This window comes from Urocampus carinirostris, chromosome 5, assembly GCF_059441175.1.
Source record: "Urocampus carinirostris isolate Australia breed hairy pipefish chromosome 5, RoL_Ucar_1.0, whole genome shotgun sequence".
NCBI lineage: Eukaryota > Metazoa > Chordata > Actinopteri > Syngnathiformes > Syngnathidae > Urocampus > Urocampus carinirostris.
Window position 1 is genome coordinate 8,329,091 of NC_142353.1, and position 24,595 is coordinate 8,353,685.

General features: G+C 38.9%; 1 long non-coding RNA gene across 1 annotated transcript; it reads right to left on the reverse strand.

Moving 5' to 3' along the window:
- Window positions 1–5,519: 5,519 nt before the first annotated feature.
- Window positions 5,520–23,189, reverse strand: LOC148365132 (uncharacterized). Its single transcript, XR_015850412.1, has 3 exons — window positions 23,123–23,189; window positions 21,275–21,359; window positions 5,520–5,818 (listed from the first exon to the last, which is right to left on the reverse strand). It is a non-coding gene; the product is annotated as an uncharacterized LOC148365132 (long non-coding RNA).
- Between the last annotated feature and the right edge of the window lie 1,406 nt (window positions 23,190–24,595).

The following is a 24,595-nucleotide window of genomic DNA, read 5'->3' on the forward strand; positions in this document are numbered from 1 at the left end:
ATATTTAACAATGACAAATTAACTCTTTTTAGGGGACTTTGAGGGATTTTAAAAAGCTATTTTTTCTGAGGTACAAAATAAACATTTTGTTCTTTTTTTTCTAATCAAAAGGCCTTTTTTGTGGTTATTTCAAATGAACTGACCCTCCTTTTACAAGGGTGGAGGGTTGTTTTGTTGACATTTATTTAGTTGTTTATTTATTTATTCACTATCAATTTGTTTGTTTATTGTTCTATTTATCAATTCATTTAGGTAGTTATTTACCCATTTATTTATTCATTCTATTTTCTCTCAGAGACATGGTTACAATGAATACAAAACTCCACAAATTAAATCACAATACAATTGAAATGAAAGCAGATTGTAATATTTGACCCAATTTTGTTGAATTTAATTTGTTCTCAAGCAATGTGACCAATTTTATTTTGTTTCATGGTGGTCATGGGGTGACACATTTTAAGGAGAGTTGTGGTCAACAACTTTTTTTGAGGGTTGTTCGTCAAACAAACCAGGAAGTTGTGTATAAAGAACCAAAGTGGTGTTTGGTATATCACGATTTATTATTATCATTTTTTTAATCCAACTGCTTTTCCAAATATGTTGAGTAGGTTTCATTTCAATCATCTCCATCAACTAACATTGTAAAATAAATTATTAATTAAAAAAAGTGCTTTACACTATTGAATCATAAAACTTTCACTATTAAAAATGTGAACAACGTAGCGTCAGGCATATTCTGCCTTGAAATTGTTCAGTTCATTTTATTCCTAGCACCGCTCTCGCCCCCTCCCCAGTACTTTTTCGCTCTGCTAGTGTCACTTGCGGCATAGTCAGTGTAGGTTCTGGTGTATTATGGAAAGTATATTATACAGTAGTTATGTTGGACAACTATTTGACCACCAAAACATGACTTTGTAATCATCAACAGATGTGAGTGCGTGAGTGAGTGTGTGAGTTTTAGATGCATTGAATCAAATACAAAAATAGATTAATTGTTGCATGCATGTGTAAGCTATGTGCATGGTTATGCTCCCAGCATGGATAGTTGCATTTTTTTCTAAAAAGAGCATCATGTTCAGGTGAGTCACACACTCAAAGGAGAAGCAAAACAGTTGGCTGAAGGTAAGAACATCCTATCCGAGATAAAATGTAGTATGTATTCTGATAATTATGTATTTTCTCTCCTTCAGTTGACCACATTTTCATCACATTTTGATGGATTTGTCACAGTTGCCCATTGCCCTATCTTGGGCCCGCCCGTTTGGCGCCAGCTGCTGCTCGTTGCCTGATTGGCTTCCCTCCTATTTAAACTCAGTGCTCTCATTCACTCCTTGTCAGTCCGTCAACGAACTTCTGTACTTGCAAGACTTGTGTTTGACTCTGCCCTGTATTCCGCTTGTGTATCCAGTATCCGGTATCAATCCCATCTGTATTCTCCTGTCCGGTATCTTGCTCCAGTATTCGGTATCGATCTCGTCTGTCTTGTCATGTCCGGTATCTTGCTCCAATCTCCAGTATCGATCCCGCCTGACTTGTCCTGTCCGGTTTCTTGCTCCAGTAACCAGTATCTATCCCGTCGGTCCCGTCCTGTCCGGTATCTTGATCATGTAACGAGTATCCGGTATGGATCCCATCTGTCATGTCCTGTCCGGTATCTTGCTGTTGTATCCAGTATCTGGTATCGATCCCGTCTGTCCCGTCCTGTCCGGTATCTTGCTCCAGTATCCGGTATCAATCCGGTCTGTCCCGTCCTGTCTGGTATCTGCTCGTGTATTGTGTATCTGGTATCGATCCCGTCTGCCTCTGGCTTCCTGTTTTCCCGCGCCTGACTTCTCTGTCTCACTTCTTCCGCTCAGCGATCGGCAAATCACTGGCGTTTGTATTCACGCGCGTGACTGCTCCATTTCCGTAAAATAAAGCTTGTGTGAAAACGTTACGCGTCTGGCTCCACAATCTGTTTGGGTTCTGACAGGTATATCAATAAAACATTTACTATTAAAAAAATATATATATATACTGATTTTTTTATGATACTGAAATCTTATTTTGTTTGTAATATGTTGGTGTTTGAGAACACAGCGGTAGATTATTTGTGTATTAATTTACAATGTATTACTTTTTTAAACGACTGAATTAATATTTTTAATGACTGAAAGATGTATGTATGTAGTTGTTCGCGGTAAGGGAAAGAGATAAAGAAAAAGGGAGATGAGATGATGGTGCAAGAACAGGATGAGTTAGGTAAGAAAATTGACTGAATTGAAAAAGATGTGCCTGACCCAGTGCAACTGCAAAAAGTTATTGATAGGTTTGCAACCCTCAAGGTAAGGCGACACCGATTATCCTGTAAAGTGTAGGGTGCAATTATTAACATTTGTGTAAAATGCATTATTTTTGTAATATACTCCATGCATCTTCTTTATTTGTATATTTGTATGTATGTGTGTTTGCGTGTGTGTGTGTGACTCTATTAGAAATAAGTGAGTAAAAACTGGGCTTGGCGTAGTACAGTAATATTGTTTTGGGTTGGGGTTTGGTAAGTGTAAGTGTATTGTGATCTTCACAAATGGGAAGTGACACTACCGAACAGTGTTGAATGATCCTGAATCCTTTTAAGTGAATGTAAAAAAACAAACAAAAATTAACAAGTAAGATACTCTGGGTCAGGGGTCATTAACCCAGTGTTCATTTTACCTCTGAAAAGTGATGGGTCCCAGGGACTCGCATGCTCAAAAATCTATGAGTCCCAACAGAGATCTATGGGTGCCCAAAATTTAGTGTTATCGTGGTTGAAATTGCGACGAATATATAATATAAATCTATATATTCATTCAGTTTTAATCATCACAGTTTATTGGTAATACAAATCAGTTATCACTTCAAGATTTTTCAGGTCACAGCAATATTGTACATTATACAAAATATTATTGCTGAAATAATTATATTAATCTATATTTTCATTCAGTTTTAATCATCACAGTTAATTGGTAATACAAAGCAGTTATCACTTCAGATTTTTCAGTTCACAATATTGTACACTATACAAAATAATATTGCTGAAATATTTATATATTCATGCAGTTTTAATCATCACAGTTAATTGGTAAAACAAAGCAGTTATCACTTCAGATTTTTCAGTTCACAATATTGTACACTGTACAAAATAATATTGCTGAAATATTTATATATTCATGCAGTTTTAATCATCACAGTTAATTGGTAAAACAAAGCAGTTATCACTTCAGATTTTTCAGTTCATATATTCTTCGTGGTTTGCTGTCCCGCCATAGTTATAATGCCTTCTCAAGGTCCAATCATTATCATCCTCCTGATAGCGTAACCAGGAATATAATTTGGTCCATTTGGGCAGAAAAGTCCTTTTCTTCTAAGTATTCTTTTGTTTATTTTCTTTTGTCGAATCGTTTGCTTCAAAACACATGTTTTCCTTGCCTTCGCGGTCTTCTGAAGAATTTTTCTGCCTTTTTTTCGTGCCGGAATTATTGCCGTTGTTACCACTTTCTGTGTTATGTTTCGACTTATTACTGACACTGAAGAAATTTCAATTTTTTTGTTGATTAGCACCTAGTACTGTTAAGAAAACACTGTTAACCAATGGCTCATTTCAACTTATGAATACAGTCAAGGAATCACATAAACAGTTTTTGGGGCGGCAGTAGCTCAGGAGGTAGAGCGCTCGTCTTGGGATCAAGGGATCCCAGTTCGAATCCCGGCTTGTCCGTGTTACATGTTGAAGTGTCCTTGGGTAAAACACTGAACCCCTAATACCCCAGTAAGCAGGTTAGCGTCTTACATGGCTGCAATACAAGGCCGCTATTGGGAAATGTGAAGCACACTGTGAAGCGCTTTGGGAAGTCATTGACTTGAAAAGCGCTATATAAATGCAGATCATTTCATTTCATTTCATAGTACCAACTGTTTTTTCGGAGGCATACTTCTCTTTCACTCGACAACCGCAACAACAATGACGTCATCTCGAAGCAACGAGATCTACTCAAGACCAAAACAACAATGGCGGATCTGCCAGACGAAAAGTTTGGAGTGCGGTAAATCTTTGTTAAAAAAAAAAAAAAGTAATCGGGTAATAATGACAATTTGGTGTCAAAAACGTTGACCCAATGCGTCCCCAGCAAAAATGATGCGTCTGGGACGCAGTGACGCGGGCAAACGAGAACACTGTTAACCAATGGCTCGTTTCAACTAATGAATACAGTCAAGGATTCACATAAACAGTTTGGGCTGTACGCCGCTAAAAAATCCTTTATATCAAAGCTCACCAAATAATCTATATGTTGAGACACAGTAAAAAAGTCTGAACACCTCAAACACCAGCCAAGAAAGAAGCAATTTGATTTGATGAGCAGTAGGGATAGGCGATGTTATGCACACAGCAGACATACTCACTTCTCTTTGCCCAGCATTGCTTTTACCAAAGGTAAAAACCTCAGTATCTTAGTTTGAAGTATTTTGAGACATTTTTTCTTACAAAATAACTGCTTGCACCTTGTTTAAAAGCATCTCATCTCATCTCATTAGCTGCACCCCTTAACCTCAGTAGGGTCGCAGGGGTGCTGGAGCCCATCCCAGTGGGCAGGGGACACCCTGAACTGGAAGCCAGCCAATCGCAGGGCACACGGGTACAGACAACTCACTCGCTCATTCACACCTAGGGACAGTTTGGACCGGCCAATTCACCTGAAATGCATGTTTTTGCAAAAAAACATTATTATGATTATTCATAATCAAATATTTTTCAATTATTTTAAATCATTTTGTGATTAATGTTTCCTAACCCTAATTCTAACCCCTAGCCCCTAACCTACAGCCCCCAACCCCAACACCAACACCAACCCTAACCAAAACCCTAACCCAAAACCTAACCGTTAACTCTAACCCTAATCCTAACCCTAACACTAACCCTGACCCTAACCCTAAATCTAACCCTGATCCTAACCCTAAATCTAACCCTGATCCTAACCCTAACCCTAAACCTGACCCTAACCCTAACCTTAACCCCAACTCCAACTCTAACCTGAACCCTAACTATAACCCTAAGCCTAAACCTAACCATAACCATAACCATAACCATAACCATAACCATAACCTTAACCCTAACCCTTTTTTTTAATTTTTTCTACCTTTTTATTTAGTTTTTCTTCCTGCGTTTTCATTTTCCCTTTTCCCTTTCATATTCAGTTTGGTTTTGTTTCTTTTATCATAGCTTTTTTTTGTTTTTTCTTAGTTTTTCCTTTTTTATTTTATTTTTATTCTTCTTCTGTTTCTTTGTCAGTTTTGCCTTTTTATTTGACTTTCTTTATTAATATCTAAAATCATTTTGTGCATAATGGTACACAATTATTGGTAATATATCGATTAAAGCAACAAAAGAAATCTGAACAGCCGTTTCGGAGCCTTTTTAATGAGCCGAGACGAAAGAGTCGGTTCGCGGAAAAATGAGCCAGAATTCCCTAATCAACTGACAAATGGAATCACACAAACCACAGAATCATATGTTTTTATTAAAAAGGGCAAACAATTTTTTTTCCTGCCTTGTCCGGCTGCTCATTTTGAATGTGACACCTTCATCATAAATAACACAGAAGCAGAGTGATTGCACCCGAATGTAGCTCGGAGTAAGTAGTGGGTGGGTGTTGACAGTCGGCTCACACTGGCCTGTATTGATTAGCACTCGTGTTTATTTTGAATCAATCTCCATCTCCCACTGCTCATTTTCTTCATCGCCTCTTCACGCTGCAAAGTCTGCGTTGGCAGGGCATTCTGAGTAAAGATTACCTCCAACCTGGGAAATGGAAAAAGACCAATCAGTGTCACCGACTGAAAGGCTCACCCTGACCGCCCTGTCCACACTGTCACCCTTCACACATTCCTTTTCATTGAGACCCAAGAGAGCCGGAGACATTTGCTTTGGGTGATTACAATCTCTGACCTCTGTGGTGAAGGAGATTCTTTTTTAAATCCAGCACAATGTCAGGACTTGAGGTATTTAAACAACAGCTCGTTGTGGCAAATCTTCTAAGGATGAATAAAAAAATCCAATCACAAATCAAGAGCACACCTGATAATAAGCCGCATGCGCCAATTTAAGAATGAAAGTCAATTTTGTCTTCGTATGAACCACACCAGACTTAAAGCCTCGGGCTTAAAGGTGGGGTGCAGTGTTCAAGGTGTCCTTAAAAAAGTTCAAAATATTCTACTCGCTGATGCCATCTTCTGGCTGAAATCATCATTGTTGCTCCTTTTGCTGGGCATACAACTATGTGAAATTCCTATATATGCTTGAATAAACCTCCTTTTTCATTTTTTGAGGGGATTTGTTTGGTATTTTGACTGTATTTGAAACAGTCTATTTTTACTTTTACCATTTTCATCCCTGCGGGCCGTCTGAGCGTTGGTAACCAAAGTCGTGTCTTCAGGATGTCAACAGTCCCTGAAATACATGCCACATGTCATTGGAAAGTTTAAGCTCTGTGAATTCAAGATCCAATACTATTTCAAAACACACTCATCACAGAAACATCACGATCAGTCTAAAACAAGACACTCAAAAACTATAAAAACAGGATAGCTCAACCAAGAGCGCTGGGAACTCCTACTCATGGCATGATTCTTTGCAGTATGGTGTGGTTACATTCACAAAAGTCCAGTGAATCCAACCGTGTGAAGTATTTACTCCAAAGCACACAATAATTTGCTTAAAAAAAACCTCGAAAGCCTTCCTGATTTTTTTGACGTTCACTGTTTGGCTCAAAACTCTCCTTTAAAACTAAAAAAAAAACTCATCAGATTACTTAGATATAGCCGTTATTTTCTGACCTTTTGATTGACACCACTCTTGGCCAATTGGAAGCTTTTTTTCATGGTCCTTAGCCTGTGACAACATAGAGGGCCTGTATTGAAATAAAATGTCAGAACCAATTTAGGACCGATTTAAATGTGGATTAAATTCTCAACATAATTTCACGCAATTTTACGACCTGTACTGAAATCAGAGCTGGAAAAAAAGTGCTCATATGCCATCCATTTTTACGTACGAGTGTTACGCGCAAGTGTGCACAATCCTTGATTGACTTCTAGAAAGGGAAATCAAACATTTACAACTCTTTTATAATGTCTAAAAATTGCCGAAAGTCCAATAAATGAATAAAGCTAAAGTTTAAGGGTTGTGAACTGTTTGTTTCAGAATGGCCACTTTTGGAAACGCCTTGACCTATCATTAGAAAATGTGCACGATATAATGTTTAGTTTTTAAGATTGGGACCATGTATGCCTTCATGCTATTGTCCTAACTGCTTTGCAAATAAGATCCCCAGGCTACATTTTTCTGCTGGCATGTGTTGGGAAAAAAATCTTAAGTAATTATAGACCTGTGTCAAACCTACCTTTCCTCTCTAAAGTACTTGAAAAAGTAGTGGCACAGCAGCTAATTGTTTTCATATCCGAGAATAACCTTTTTGAATCCATGCAATCAGGATTCAGGGCTAACCACTCTACTGAGACAGCTCTGATCAAGGTAACAAATGATCTCCTACTGGCAATGGATTCTGGCGCTTCATCACTTTTGCTGCTGCTGGATCTTAGTGCTGCTTTTGACACAGTGCACCACAATTTCCTACTAGAACGGTTGGAAAAATGGATTGGTCTCTCAGGAACCGTCCTCTCGTGGTTCAGATCCTACCTCTCAGATAGGACGCACTGTGTTAAATATGGTGAAATGACATCTGAGCCCTTTAATGTTACCTGCGGTGTTCCGCAGGGTTCAGTGCTTGGCCCCCTTCTTTTCAGCATTTACATGCTTCCATTAGGTGATATTATTCGCAAGTACAATATCAGCTTCCACTGCTACGCAGACGACACTCAACTATATCTTCCGTTGGAGGAATCTCCCACACTGAACTGTGGAAATTTGGAGGCCTGCCTCATTGAGATAAAAGAGTGGATGTCACTCAATTTCTTGCGTCTGAACTCTGAAAAGACCGAAATGTTAGTCATTGGTCCATCTAAATGCCGTGATATATTCTCAAAAACTGCTGTGAACATTGACAAATGTCACATCACACAGAGTGACTCAGTTAAAAATTTAGGTGTCATATTTGACCCTGATCTATCCTTTGAAATGCATGTAAAGAAAATTACTAGAACCGCTTTCTTCCATCTTCGTAACATTGCTAAAATCCGTTCAATGTCTCAGTCTGATGCGGAAATTATAATTCATGCGTTTGTTACCTCCCGTCTCGATTACTGTAATGCACTACTCTCTGGTCTCCCGAAGTCTAGAATCAAGTCACTTCAGCTGGTACAAAATGCCGCAGCGAGGCTTTTAACTAGGACAAAAAAGTACGATCACATAACACCGATTTTGGCTAACCTGCATTGGCTCCCAGTTAGCCATAGATGTGATTTCAAGGTTCTCTTAGTATTGTACAAAATCATACATGGACTTGCTCCCTCTTATCTTTCAGATCTGATTTGCCCCTACGTCCCGGTCCGAAGCCTACGATCTGAGAGTGCCGGTCTTCTGTTGATCCCAAGAGCAAAGAAGTGTTCTGCTGGTTCGAGAGCGTTCTCCATCCGGGCACCGGTTCTGTGGAATGCTCTTCCCCCTGAGATCCGATCTGCAACCTCAGTGGAAATGTTTAAATCTAAACTTAAAACTCACTTCTACTCCATAGCATATGAATAACCTACTCTTCTCGTTGGCTGAAAAATAGTCTGTGTAATAATCTGTGAAGCCCTTTGAGACTCTTCGTGATTTAGGGCTATACAAATAAAAATGACTTGACTTGACTTGACTTCTATTTCTGTATTTCAACTCAGATTACTCAATGTTAGTAGCATTTGCAGTGATTATTTCATTCTTTTAAGTGTTAGCTTTCAAAAAAGACCAAACCGACCTTATCCACCAAATGGTTCAAGAACAGCATTCAATTTACTTTGAGTGCGTCTTGGATTGGGATCGGGAATTTTACAGAAACAGTGAAGGGTTAAACAGCCCTAAAAAATCACATCAATTTCATACATTGTAAACCTGGCACAAACCTGGCACCAACTGCCTGGGAAATTTGATGTTGAGACCTTTGGCTGCAGAACGCTAACAACTCCGTACCTCTGCACACCTTAAGGCGTTTTCATCTGCGCTGTTTTCCTCTCCCCCCTTAAAATGCCTATGTAACTTTTTTTTAGTTCATGTGACCATTCTTGATGGCGATTGCAAGCACATATTTACTACTGCTCGAAATGAAAATGCAATTGAGGGTTGAGTGAGACAGATGTTGTCATGGTTCCCTTGGCGCCCGATTGGCCGCGCCCGCGTGTGTCACGGTTGCCATTGGGCCCAATTGGCCCCGCCCGTGTGGTTCCGGCTGCGGCTTGTTAAGAGATTGGCTTTCGATCTATTTTGAGCTCAGTGCTCCCTTGCTTCCTTTGTCAGCCCGTCAAACGAACTTCTGCCCCGCAAGACGTGGGTTTCCTCTCGGTCCTGTTCCTGTTGTTATTTCCTGTCCGGTACTGTTCTGGTTTAATTTGTCCTGTTTAATTTCGGTTTCCAGTTTTGTTTCTGTCTATCTTTGTCCTGTTTAGTATTTTCTCCAGTTTTTGTTCCCGTCTAGTTCCTCCTGTTTTTTTCGATATCCTGATTCATTATCTATCCTGTCTGTCCTGCCCTGTCCGGTATTGACCCCATCTGTCCTATATCAACTCTGGCAATTGGAATCGATCTCGTCGGCCTCTGTCTTCCTGTCTTTCCACGCATGGCCGCTGCTTAATGTGCATGACTGCCCATTCCCGTATAATAAAAGGCTTGCGTGAGAATGTCTCACGTTTGGGTCCTGATCCTGTTCTGGTTCTTGATAGATGTGTCTTTTTGTTTGTCATTTGTGGTTGCTTTGGCAATGGACCAAATTGCATTTGCTTGTCATCATTTCTTGATGATCAAATGGAATGTAACTTGAACCAAAACCTTCATGCAAAATTCAAATCAAAATTCAATATAATATAATTTAATACTATATACCGGTACTTATACTACCACTCTTACTTGTATGTATTTTTTTATTATTATGTTATTGCATTATTTTGATACAGATGTTTTATTGTTATAATTATTATTATTTATTTATTTATTTCATTTTATACAAATTCGTTTTGGCATTTTCACAATGTATTTGTAACCAAATATATAGCCATACTGTCAGAAAATAATCTATATGGGTTTAAAAGGCGTGCAAACCCCTGTTCAAAAAAGTATATATATATATATATATATATATATATATATATATATATATATATATATATATATATATATATATATATATATATACAGACAATGCCCATGATACTAACATGAGCACTCCTTTAAAAAATAATATTTCCTCTGCACAATTTCACTAAAGATCAACATTTGATCTGTTATCTCCTATTTTGCTACTCGCTCTTGACTGAAAATTACATAAATGATGTAAGAAGACTGTTGGTTGGTTGGTTGGATCCCTTAACCATTAGGGTCATAGGAGAACCATTTCCTGTGGTGTGTCTTGGGCTAGTATAGTCTGGTTGCACCCATTACTCTCCAGGCCCACATATGTTTCCCTCCGATCTCAAACCGGACTGTACCGGATGAAAAATTTGATAACTGAATTGTGTGACGGTAGTGCTCTCCAAAAGGGGCAGGAGATTTGCACCTCCTCGTGTCTATCTCAAACTACATCTGTTTGTAAGTGCCTTAATTTTGGGAAAAATAAAGTATGAGAAGATTGTCTATAATTCGTAAAGGTTCTCCAAAAATTATTAAGTATTAAGTGAACAACTAAAAATTAACTTTAACATTTCCTATGACAGGATTGCAACCACATATTTTACACTTGACTAAATGCATTGTTCCAATTAAATCTTAGCTTTGTCATAGCATCAATACATTTTCTCATTAAATACGTTATTAAATACGTGATCCCAAGAGCCAAGAAGTGTTCCGCTGGTTCGAGAGCGTTCTCCATCCGGGCACCGGTGTTGTGGAATGCTCTTCCCCCTGAGATCCGATCTGCAACCTCGGTGTAAATGTTTAAATCTAGGCTTAAAACTCACTTCTACTCTATGGCATACGAATAACCTAAACTTCTTATATGTAATACCTTGTGAAGCCCTTAGAGACTAATTGTGATTAAGGGCTATACAAATAAAAATGACTTGACTTGACTTGACTTTTGGTGAACAACATTCTAAGCTGGAAGTAAAACGTTTAATTGATAGGACTCAGATAGGACGCACTGTGTTAAATATGGTGAAATGACATCTGAGCCCTTTAGTGTTACCTGTGGTGTTCTGCAGGGTTCAGTACTTGGCCCCCTTCTTATCAGCATTTACATGCTTTCATTAGGTGATATTATTCGCAAGTATAATATCAGTTTCCATTGCTACACAGATGACACTCAACTATATCTTCGGATGAAGGAATCTGCCACACTAAACTGTGGAAATTTGGAGGCCTGCCTCACTGAGATAAAAGAGTGGATGTTACTCAACTTCTTGCGCTTTAACTCTGAAAAGACCGAAATGTTAGTTATTGGTCCATCTAAATACTGTGACTTGTTCTCAAAAACTGCTCTGAACATTGACAAATGTAATATCACCCAGAGTGGGTAAAAATGTAGGTGTCATATTTGACCCCAATCTGTCCTTTCAAACACACGTTAAGAATATTACTAGAACAGCTTTTTTCCAACTTCGCAACATTGTTAAAATCCGTCCTATGCTGTCTCGGTCAGATGCGGAGAATATAATTCACACGTTTGTTACTTCCCGTCTCAATTACTGTAATGCACTACTCTCCGGTTTCCCGAAGTCCAAAATCAAGAGCCTTCAGCTGGTACAAAATGCTGCAGCGAGGCTTTAAACTAATACAAGAAAGTTTGATCACATTACCCCGATTTTAGCTAACCTGCATTGGCTCCCTGTTAGCTTGAATGTGATTTTAGGGTTCTGTTGGTATTATACAAAATCATGCATGGACTTGGTCCCTCATATCTTTCAGATTTAATTTCCCCCTATGTTCCGGTCCGGAGCCTTCGCTCTGAAAACACTAGTCTACTAGAGATCCGCAGTTTCGAGAGCGTTCTCTATTCGGGCCCCGGTGCTGTGAAATGCTCTTTCCCCTGAGATTCGATCTGCAACCTCAGTGCAAATGTTTAAATCTAAGCTTAAAACACACTTCTACTCTATAGCATCTGAATAACCTATACTTTATGTTGATAATATGTGTATCATTTGCCCCCATGTAGGTTAATAGTCTGTGATAATAATTTGCAATAGTCTTTGATCTGTACAACCCTTTGAGACTATTTGTGATTAAAGGCTATACAAATAAACATGACTTGACTTGATTTGACTAGTTGATAAAAACAATTTATCTCCCAAAGCAACTGGTCTGGTCCTGATCCTTGGTGCATTCAAACACGTAACGGGCAGTTGTAATTCTCTTGTGTTCAAAGAACAAGCTATGTCGTTGTTTGTATTCCAGTTAGGTCGACCAGCTTGGTGACCTTAGGGTTGAGCGCTTACCACGAGACTGAGAGGTCACAGCTTAAATCCCTACCTGAGTCATACTTAAAACTTACGACATTGGTACCCACTGCCTTCCTGCTGGGCACTCGGCATTTGGGATTGGAATTGCAAGGTTTGGTCAGCCAATGACTTAAAAAAAACAAAAACATTTTCCAGTTAGGTTCAAGATATTCGACCTCTCGATAGATCTTTCCAGTTCTGCTTTTCAAATGAGCTGAATTTGATAAACTCTAATTCCTTTCAATTTTAAAAAATTTGGCTAAGAATACAAACCGATAGTGTAGGGTCCCAAAAGCAGTACGTACAAATGTATGTACTACAATTTACGTAGGATAATAGGGGGCGCTGGTTGAGTACAATCTTATGAATAAATGGGGGCTTTTAAGGGTTATTGTTCTATCTTCGTTATTCATTATCCATTATCCGTTATCGGTCAGTTCATAATACGCTACAAAGCCTAGGAGCCGGGACACTTACTCTCAGCCAAAAGGCCAAGCTAAGGTCCTAGCCCTAAAGCCTTGCTGCGATCATTGCGAATGCACCGTTCCCGGAGGTACTGCAATACCGGGCCGATGCGTGGAGTGGACAGAGCAAGCTCTTATTCCATCCTCATATAAAGGAGTTAGGAGCAAAACACCATGTAACTATGTTTTAGTAAGAAATTGGCATTTCAGCTGATTATGCCTCCTTTAAAGTAAAACATTCAAGAGATTACACAGACACACAAACGCAACACAAAATGATGACGCAGCACTGACAGTCTTTCTTATTCAAGGATGCTGGTGTCGAAAACAGTAATCTCTGTCTTTGCCAGACAAACACTTCCCGAGCTCCTGCTTTAAAGGATTCTGGGTCGGCAGATGCTCATTTTTTTGAGGGGAAAACAAGGTCACTTCTTCTTTTGCAGGCACTTATCTTCCAGTGATCTTTGGCCAACTCTGCAGAGCTCTAAAGAATTCATTCATACTGAGTGTGATTACATATTCAAAAAGGTCTATTGGGTGGCAATTGCCTGTAATCATGCATCAACATTAAGAAGTAAACTCTCATAAGGTCTCATATTGCTCAACATTACGGGGTTCATGCAGAAGCCAAGACTGTCACAAAAATAAAAAAAACATACTTTGAGGGCATTTGGGAAATGCTTTGCCCAAAATTGAAGGTTTAAGGATTAGGGAGCTTTCTTTTTGCCTTAGAACTGACAGATGATTTCATATGCCTTCAGTTTTGGCAAAGATGACGTCCTACGTTGTCAAAGGAAAGATGGGCTTGTTTGTTCACTTTCTTCTAGCCTACAAGGTTTTCATTCCCCGAGGCTTCATCAACTTTAGAAAGATTTCTAATGCGCTCAAGCTAGGCAGAATGTATAAACGAATGTGGCGGACTTCACAAGACAACAGATGGCATTTGGGATCAGTACCAGACTTTAAAGAACTCCAAAGGCTATTTCAAATCCCGTCTTTCTGGAGCACAACTTCAAACTAAAACCACAAAGGACCCTCTAACGATATGCAACATTAAATGCAGAACGGGATGGTTTAACAGTTGTTTAAAGTAAAAATGGCAAATGTTAACAAGGGCACGAAGATGCTTTTAAAGTATCCACAGTTCTCAAGTGTAATCGTTCTTGTGTCCTTGGCGTGATGCTTCTTCTTTGAAGCATCAGCGGTTCAAAAGCCAAGGTGCAGTGAAGAGTGGCATGAAGTATGAGGCACTATGACCGTAATGCTCCATTATCTGACAAATGATGGATTGATTGCTCTTTCCTGGCTGTAAACACCCCTCGTTTTAGGTTGCCGTTGTGGCCTCTATGGTACATGCCTACCCCCCCATTGAGAAATCACACGAGGCATTTTATTTAATGACCTTTGGGATCAGCAGCATTTTGTCGCTCTCAATTGCACACTTCACTCCTTCTTATTTTCCGTTATAGTGCAGCTAAGGGATCCTGCTGAAAGTTATCAATCTTAAGTAATGTGTATTTAGCTATCAAAATAAGAACAAAGTTCAATGCTATCTTGACACGTCAAGTCAAGTCTTTGTAACCTACCTGGAAAAAGGGGGTTAACAAAAGCATTTTATTTATTATGTATTACTTTTTATAAGTGTTTTGCGTTTTAGTAAAATGTGATTTCATTTTGGAAACCGGGAGTTTTATTCTGGGGATTGTAAATCGTGCTTGTGATAAATCACTTGCTCTTAACATCATTATAGAAGATATCACAATCACCCTCCTTAAAACTATGTGAGAGATTACAAACAAGCAAAAATAAGTCTACCGCATCCCTGGTAAGTCATATGATGCACTTCCCGATCTGGAAGGACCCCATAGCTTGGTCAGGATTTTGAACCCTACTAAAACTGAGCAGCCTCAGTTCTATAAGGTAGACCTGGGAGCTCCAGTCATCTTACATGGAACCCTCAAATTCAACATTGATGGACCCTTATAGTCAACATTGATGGCAAGCTACCAACTTGGAGGATAGAACTCTAATCCAGAAGATGCTGTAGATGTCTGTGCAGATGCTATGCAATTAAGGGCTTTGCAAATGAATGACTTCACTTGACAAAACTGAACGTTGAATGTTGTCAGCTGTATCGTGCAAAACAATTGTAGAGCTTTTATTCAGCCCCTACATAGTCTCAGTCTGGTTCAGGGGGCTTCAGAATCACAGGAAAGACTTCGTAGAAAACCGCCCCTTACATCTTCCATAAGGAGACAGACACAAAAAAGAAATCGCTAAAGCAGCAAGATGCTCGTAGAGGGCTACGTTGATGTTGTCAGTTATGCAAGCAGAAACCCAACAAAGCACTGGGGGAATGTAATGTAAAACATGTTTTAGAAGAACAACTTTTCTGTCTGAGAGTCAAAGGAAATAATGTAATTTTGTACATCACACTGCTTTGTATTCCTGTCTTGCTCCTGTGATAATCAAATTTAAAACAATAAGCAATTAAAATATTTCTATTTGGGATGTAAACCTTGGTCACATGCAGGTATCCCCTCTAAAACATTTTGAATAAATATTATTTTTCTAAAAATGTTCCAACCAGCACCTCTTACTTGTCTGACAAAGGCAAGGGAAAATCTATATGTTATACAAAAAGTAAAATATGTATCTATAAAAAAACAAAGACAAAAAATAAACTTAAAAAAAAGTAACAGGAAAATAACGCAACCGAGGGACACAGACATGAAGACATTGTGGAGCTAAAACATGGAGAAAAACAAAAACAAAAACAAAAAAAGAGGAACATCTGGACCACAAACGAGCGCCTGAGGGATCTAATTCAGAGGCTATTAGGGACCACTCGACACGCGCAGGAGCAATATATAAAAAAAAAAAAGAATGAGTGGGACATAACCCAGAAAACAAGAAATATATTAAGAGACAAAGCTATACAAAAGAAAATCAAAACTTAAACATTTTTAGTGTTAGATCTTCAAATTTTTAACCACCTTTTGAACACTTCATTTTAAAAAGCTTCATATTGCAATGGATGACCGATGGAGAAGAATTTTGGACCGAAAAAGTCTAAACAATTACAGTTTTTGTTTCACAACGCTGCTCGGAGCGTATAAAGATTTATTAATTTTGTCTTCATACCAGTAAAACACTTGAAACCATCATGAGTTTCAATCCTGAATTGTGTGCAAACATCCCATTCGTCCCTCCTTTGTTTGAACCAAGGCGGCAGCAATTAAATTTAGCTGTTTTTTTTTTGCTTGTACGAAATACCTTCAGCTTTCTGATGAACGAAAAGCAAGAGCCAGAATTTAAAAGCCTTGTAATATAGCATTCAAATCAGGGCAAAGGTGAAAACGATTGATACTTTTAAGAAGAGTGGGACTGTTGTGTTTCAGATTTACAAGATCAAGAAAGCTTGTCGATTCCAGCTCGTAGAACTCTGTGTCAGCAACTACCAACAGACTTCGAAAAAAGAGTGCCAAACTTCTGCCAGTACACGGAAAGTAAGACAAATGAGCGTTTGGTGGGAGCATAAATATGGACAAGGTGTCTTCGACATTTGACCTTCCTCACATGCGAGAAGTAAATACGAAAACAGCAGCCTCCATTACAAGCAAACAACAGTAAATAGGACAATGTGTTTCACTTTTGTGTTGAGCCTCATAGACTGCATCCTGACAGCTTATTAAACTGTTAACTATACCAAAATAAAACAAAACCAGAGGAGTCAATGTGAAAGTTGACAAAAACAGGAGGATGATGGAAAGCCTAATGAAGGCCCCGGGTGACACAGTGCCGCAGGCGTTTTATTCCCTGAGAAAAATCATCGCTTATTTTGGTCAGCGTGGGGCGACAATTAGCAGATTGCAAAATAAGTTACCAAGAGAACAAATTGAATTCCTGCTGTGATTCCTTGTGGCACAACAAAACATTTGACATGGGTGTACATTATGCATTCAAAGTGGAACTCTGAGGACAGAAGAATTACTGGATGACTAGCAGCAAGAAGAAAACTCTCAATGGATCCCGTCAGTATGAAATCATTCAAAACAATCCCAACTACTAAAACAGCTGGAATGTTGTACTTTAACAAAGACTGGACAAGCTCATAAGTAAACCCAACTCTCAGCTGTTCTGCTAAAAAAAAAAAAAAAAAAGAAATAGAAAAGAAAAAAAAATGGTGTATACAGTGGAAGATTTTTCCTTTGAGAATACTGTTAGCTAACCAGTGTTTTTTTTAACTAAACCCTATAGACGGACATTACAAATACTGATGACAACTGACAGGTGTCATGATTGCCCATTGCCCACACCTGTGCCAGCTAGTTTGTAATTGCCCAAGACACACAACAGGAAATGGGGTCCCAATGACTCTAGCGCTTAAGGGATCCGTGAACTCTGACAAAATTTAATATTTTAGGCGATTGGCAGAACAGTTTGCTCAATTAAGGTATATATCTTTCTTGTTTTACGATACTTGTTCCTGTTTAGCAAAACAAACAAGAACATACTTTCTTAAAATAGGCAAAATGGTCTAATCTAGCAGATGGCAGATATAGTTCCTTGTTCTAGGAAATATTTTTGAAAATTTTATAAAAAGAAAAGCAAAATGAGCAAACTGATCTAACATATATTAAATAACGTGTACAAAAAGCGGGACCGACGGGAGTCAGAGTCATTGTGCTTGCCTTGTAGAAAACAAAGGTTCGCTGACGGACTGACAAGAGGAGAGTGAAAGGACTGGGCTCAAAAAGGACAGGAAACCAATCAGGTAGCCCGCAGTGGCTGGTGCCAAATGAGCGGGCACAGCTGATCCAAATCAGTAATCATGACATTTTTATGTACAGTTTGAAAAAACAAACAAATGTTTCTTAAACTAATTGTGAATAATTTAAACTTGCACATTTCACATCAGATAGCCCTGAATCACAAACTCACAAAACGTTTCAAAGGGCTCTACAGACTATGTAAACTTAAAATTGGTAAATCAATCGCAGGTGGTAAATCTTTTTTCTTTTTTTAAAAAGAAATAAGAAAAAACAGTCTACGATCTGCCAGATAGAGTACATTTTATTATTTATTTTTTCCTCTAATATATGCAAAAATATGTCTTTATTTAATATGAAAAGATAATTTTAATAATGATTTTTTTGGGGTGAGAGATAAAAAAATCTATATTTGCATTTGCAGATTCTCAGGCCAAATCCACTTTTGCCCAATACTTTAGAAGATAAACAACCCAATTTTGAACTATGACACCCAGTTTTTGCATTGTGAGACTGAATTTTACATAAGTTTAGAAGTTCACGTTTCACACTGAGTCTGTTTGAATAGGGTATGACCTTCAATAACATATGTTCTCTTTATATTAAAGTGCATACACATGAAAAATAGAGGGAGACGGCTTGAAAGAGTCGCGACTTTGAGAATTCTCTTGGAAAGATTACACGAGTGTCCCCGGGGACCTCTCATTAAAAGGCACAGCACTACTTCTCACCCTGACAGGAGTTAACTCTAGTTCAAAGCTATACGAACGGTGCGGTGCATAAAGTCAATCGTAATCTATTCGGTGACACTTTAAATGTCTTTGCGTTGATTTTACTGATGGTGTGTTTGAAATCGCACGAGACTGTGAACAACATGCAGTATATTTTGCCTGGGCATAGAAATATAGAGATTCATATATTATTTATTCACTTGTTTCGGAATTTGGTTGATGCTAAATGTTATTGCACTATTATTAATTGCATTTTCCATTAATCCATCCATCCACCCATCTTTCTATGGCACAGGTGTTAAATTGGCCGATTCAGGCACAACAAGGCTTTTAATCCAGCTCGTGAGACAAGACTGAGAGAAGTGCAAAAGAAAAATGAGCTGCATTCTTAAATATGTCCACTTGATGTCACCAAAGGCAGGCACCACTCGCAACTTACAAAGCACATGCAGAAGTATTTCTCTTTTCTCTCTCTCTCTCTCTCTCTTTCTCTCTCTCTCTATCTCTCTCTCTCTCTCTCTCTCTCTCTCTCTCTCTCTCTCTCTCTCTTTCCTTATCTCTCTCTCTCTCTCTCTCTCTCTCTTCCCCTATCTCTCTCTCTCTCTCTCTCCCCTAGCTCCACCGTGTTATATGTCAAAGTGTCCTTGGGCAAGACACTGAATCCCGAATGCCCCTAGGTAGGGGCCTTGCATGGCTGACTCCCTATTGGTGTGTGAGTGAGTGTGTGAATGGGTAAGTGTAAAGTGCTTTGGGAGGTCTTCATTGACTTGAAAAGCGCTATAGAAATGCCGACCATTGACCATTTTTTTCTCTCTCTCTCTCCCTCTCTCTTCCTTTCTTCTATTTTCTCTCTCCTTTTTCCCTGCTCTCTCTTTTTCTCTCTTTTTCTCCTTCTTTCTCCCTTTCACCCCCCCCTCTCTCTCTTTATCTACTTCTTCCTCTTTCTTGCTATCTTTTTCTCTTTCTTTCTCACCCTCTCTCATTCTTTCCCTTTTTCTATCTCTCTCATTTGCGTTCTCTTTTTTCTTACTGTCTTTCTTTCGCACTTTCATTTTTTCTCACTTTCTCACTTCTTCCTTCCTTTTTTATCCCTCCCTTTCTCACTATTTTTCTTTTTCTCTCATTCTTTTGATCTTTCTCTTGCTATCTCTTACTTTTTCCATTTCTCTCTTTAACTCTTTTTCTTACTTTCTCCTGTTTCTTTCTTTCTTCCTTTTTTTCTTTCTTTTTTTCTTCTATTTTTGCATGGTTTTGTTTCAAGAAATTGTTGATGACACTCAGGGAGATTTGCACTACTTGTAAATGCATATTCTAAATAAATGACAACAACAACCACAACAACAACTTTATAATTTATCGTGTGTATGTGTTTGTTTGTTTGTGTGTGTGTGTGTGTGTGTGTGTGACTTATAGGCTTTGTAACGGCTGAACCATTTTTCGTGAAGCTCTAAACAGTTGTACTTTAGGCCTCTGTAAGTGTATTTAGCTACAGTTCCTGTCGATGCACGCTCAATAATTACCAGCAAAATCGCTAAATGTTTTTATGTACAAGTGGCTCCGGAGCTCCCTGGTGGCTGCCTGGCGCTGAACCATGGCCCCAAGAGCCTCGCCCATGTAGAAAGCCTGGCAACACAGAGCCAAGCAACACAGCCTTTTCTCTTGTATTTTACAAACTTTAAGGATTCCACAGAGGGAAACAAATCTTTCTCGGCTTGGATTCCTTGTTTCTAAATTCTACTAAAGTTTTGAAAGCTTCAGTGGCAAGCTCTGAAAAGCCAAATCACTGCATCAGGCTTTCCAGGCTCTGTAAGAGCCTTAAGGTGTAAAGTAGGTTGAGCAACTTGAGTCCCTCTGTGCTGTGTTCATTTATTTGTGACAAGGATTCAAAGCAATCTGTACAATATGTCTCTCTATTCAGAATGCAATACAGGTTAAAAGAGCAGAGCTTCATCAGCCACATTGCTGACTCAATTCTCCCTTTTCAAAATTGAACTGTATAGAAAGACGCTTGTCTTATTTTGAAGAACACCTAAAGGGGGGAGGAGAGACAACAGAGCACCAAGGAAAACACGCTATGATTTCTCTAAGTCACGGGGGATTTTTGGGACAGCGCAGCATCTTTACAGCTGAATAAATGATGAAGTGTCTCTCAGAAGGCTTTCAAAAAGAGTGACTGGAGTGCGCTTGTCTCAGTTCTTCATCAATCAATGTGCACTCCCCCCCCCCTTCTGTTAAAAGGTTGCTTGGGGTTATTTTGTGTACATGCCTCTTCTCGGACAGGCACGTTGCCAATACTGGAAGGAGATGTTGCTGGGCCTCCTGCTTAGTCTTGCTTCACTTGGCAAGAAAAAGGATGGCATCACATGCGTGGGTTCTGACGTGCCCCTCATTTGCTGTTACTGCTCTTTTGGCCTTGAAACCCCCTTAAATTCCGGATTGCTGCTTAGATTTAAGCTCCAAGGCAAATATCAAATAATCATAAATGCAATGCACATAGTTTAATCGTTTTAGTCCATGACATTTCATTCAGAATTCAAAGTGGTCACCAGGGCAACAAAATCATTCACATACTGCTCACTATACGCGAATGGTACACCATGAAGTGCTGTTAGTGAACAGTTACATTATTCAAGGATGATAAGTGGTTTATTTTGATCAGAAATTTTGTTTATGATTTATAATTTATTGACAATATAAACTATGAAAACAATACCTGATAGGGTCTGCTGTGCCTCATTCCACTAGAGGGTGCCAACCATATTCAGAACTGGGTATAGGAGTGAGGTGATTGGATAGACCTGTCAAGTCAAGTCATGTTAATTTGTATAGCCCTTAAACACAAGGAGTTTCAAAGGGGCAAACCACAAATTATTGAAACCATCCCCTGATCTAAAACCTACACGAGGGCAAGGAAAAACTCACAAACCTCAACATTAGGAAAATATATTAAAAAAAAAAAAACTTGAGAAAGTAGGTCATCCCCCTTCCAGGATGACCAGGCTGCAATTATCATTCTTCAAAAGGACATTTTGATCAGCAGACGTTGTTGGGTTCATTCCACTACCATGCATGGTATGTTTGTGTTTGTTTCCGGCTCTTTATTACTTTGGTCTTCTGATTTTCCAGTTCCAGGTTTTGTTCTTGTTTCTGGTTTTTTGTTTGGTTATTTTGTTAGCCGCTTTGGGCCCACTTGTTTGTTAATGCCCCCAATAAGCAGGTCGGCGCCTTGCATGGCTGCATGGTCGCTATTGGTGCGTGAGTGTGTGTGTGAATGGGTAAGTGTGAAGCACATTGTAAAGCGCTTTGGGAGGTCTTCATTGACTTGAAAAGAGCTATATAAATGTAGACCATTTACCATTTACTTTGATTCTAGTTTTGTTAGTAAATGGCGTCCTTGTTTTGAACATCCCTATTTCCAATTGCTGCCTTCCCCACATAGGTCCACCATCCTCCAACAACTTAACATTACTAACATAAAATGTACTATGTATTTATTCAATGTCCATCAAAGTCCATTTCATCATCAGGTACACAGAGTGGTTTCCCTTGTACTGCTTTGCGTTTACTAATATATTTCAGTACAACTTTCTATGTTCTCTATTCTTCAGCATTTGTCAATGCCATGACTTAAAAGGTTTCATAATGAGATAAAATCGAATGATTTTCCAAAGTGTTAACCATATAACATTGTCAGAACCAGAACAGGAGAAGGACCCTGATGTGTAATGTTTATCACACAAGCTTTATTTTGCGGGAATGGGGCAGTCATGCACGTTAACACAAACACCAGTGATTCGACGATCGCTGGGCGGAAGCAGTAAGGCAGAAGTTCAGCGTGGAACAACAGGAAGCCACAGGCCGATGAGATCGATACCAGATACACGAGCAGATACCGGACAGACGGGATCGATACTGGACAGGACGGGGTAGACAGGATCAATATCACATACTGGAGACCGATATCAGACAGGACGAGACAGACGGGATGGATACCAGACAGGATACACAAACAGGATACTGGACAGGGTCAAAACACAAGTCTTGAGGGTGCAAAGGTTTGTTGGTGGACTGACAAAGGGTGAGTGAGAACACTGAGCTTAAATAGGAATGAAGCCAATCAGTCAACGAGCCCCCGCTGGTGCCAAACGGGCGGGGCCAATTGGGGGCAATGGGCAACCGTGACAAACGTAGTGGTTAGGTTTTCATGGTCTCCTTGTTGCGACCTAGGCTTGCTTCGCGTTGCATCCAATGTTTTGCGATTATGGTCAGCTATATGGTTCGACTGACTAATCATTGAATAACTTTGTGTATAATGCACACCCAAATCTTTTGAGTTTTCTTAGGTAAACATATGCCCACCTCTTTGAATTTCTTCATGGTTGGGGCCTATTAGCTGTCTTTTGAGTGGGGGGAAGAGTGCAAGCCTGGTCATGCATATACAAACAACTATTCACTAACTGCCATTTTACGCTCCACTTATACATTGGGAATATTGGAGGACACCAGAATACTGCCTTCCATTGAAAATTGACAAACAACATTTACAATGTCAAAAACGTACCACTACGCCGCTGTGATTCCAATTTAAATTGAGCTCTGAGGTTGAGCAAGTGCGTTTCCCCGAGTAGACAAATAAGAGAATCAATTTATGTCAAGAGCACCTGGTCTCTGCAATTGTTTGAGCGTATCAAAGGCTAACCTCCTCGCTCTCGTACAAACAAACAAACCATAAATCATGGCTGATGCAGTCAGGCCACCAAAGGCTTCATCACAAAGCTCCAATGAGTCAATGCCTTTCTCAACTCTCTTTGGCTTTGAACACACGCTGCAGTGTTTGATTTTATCTATCTAGTACAGTGTTCCAGATTTTCCTGCTTTAAGCCGTCCTTTGTGGAATATAGTCGAGCAATTATAACATCCACTTAACAGTTTTGAAATACAGGATCAGGATTCGATCTCTAAGATACAAAACGTAAAATCTTACCCCATTGGCAGCAAATGTGGCTTATTTCAATCCAAATCCAAACCCGAATGTTCTTGTATAGCTATGTAATGCAACTCCAAGTGATTTAAAAAACATTCAATGTAGTGTACAGCATGATAACACTATTGTATATTGTATTCTTTTTGCTTTATTATTGTATTGTTCTCAGCTCAGGGATGCTGCTGGAAATGTGAATTTCCCTTCGGGGATGAATAAAGTATCTATCTATCTATCTATCTATCTATCTATCTATCTATCTATCTATCTATCTATCTATCTATCTATCTATCTATCTATCTATCTATCTATCTATCTATCTATCTATCTACCTACCTACCTACCTACCTACCTACCTACCTACCTACCTACCTACCTACCTACCTACCTACCTACCTACCTACCTACCTACCTACCTACCTACCTACCTACCTACCTACCTACCTACCTACCTACCTACCTACCTACCTACCTATCTATCTATCTATCTATCTATCTATCTATCTATCTATCTATCTATCTATCTATCTATCTATCTATCTATCTATCTATCTATCTATCTATCTAAATAGTTACCCATCCTCAGAAAAATCACTGGCATTTCTTTCTTAAAAAAGAAAAAAAGAGTAACAATTTCATATTACTTTGAATCATGAATTATTGCAAATGTTGTTGTCATATTTTTTAATTTCTTAAGACATTTAAATTTGTTTCTTTAACATAATAAGACTGCTTGTATTCAAAATAAGCGAAACTATCCTATAGAGAAGATGGTGAATTGTTTCGTTTATTTGCTGTATTTTTTTTAATCTTACTCTAAAATATTTTTTTAAATTGGCTACAAGCCGAGGGCCTGACTGATCAAATGTTGAAGTTTGACGCATATAGTTTAGTGATCCTAATTGAACAAACTGAAAACTTAGCAAACATATTTCCATATGATCAGATAAATAAAGCTTTACTTTCTCATGGCTCTGTCAGTAATCTTCAATTTTCAACAAAAGGACAAATTACCTTAAAAATCCCCGTAAAGAAGCCGGTATTTTTCAGGCA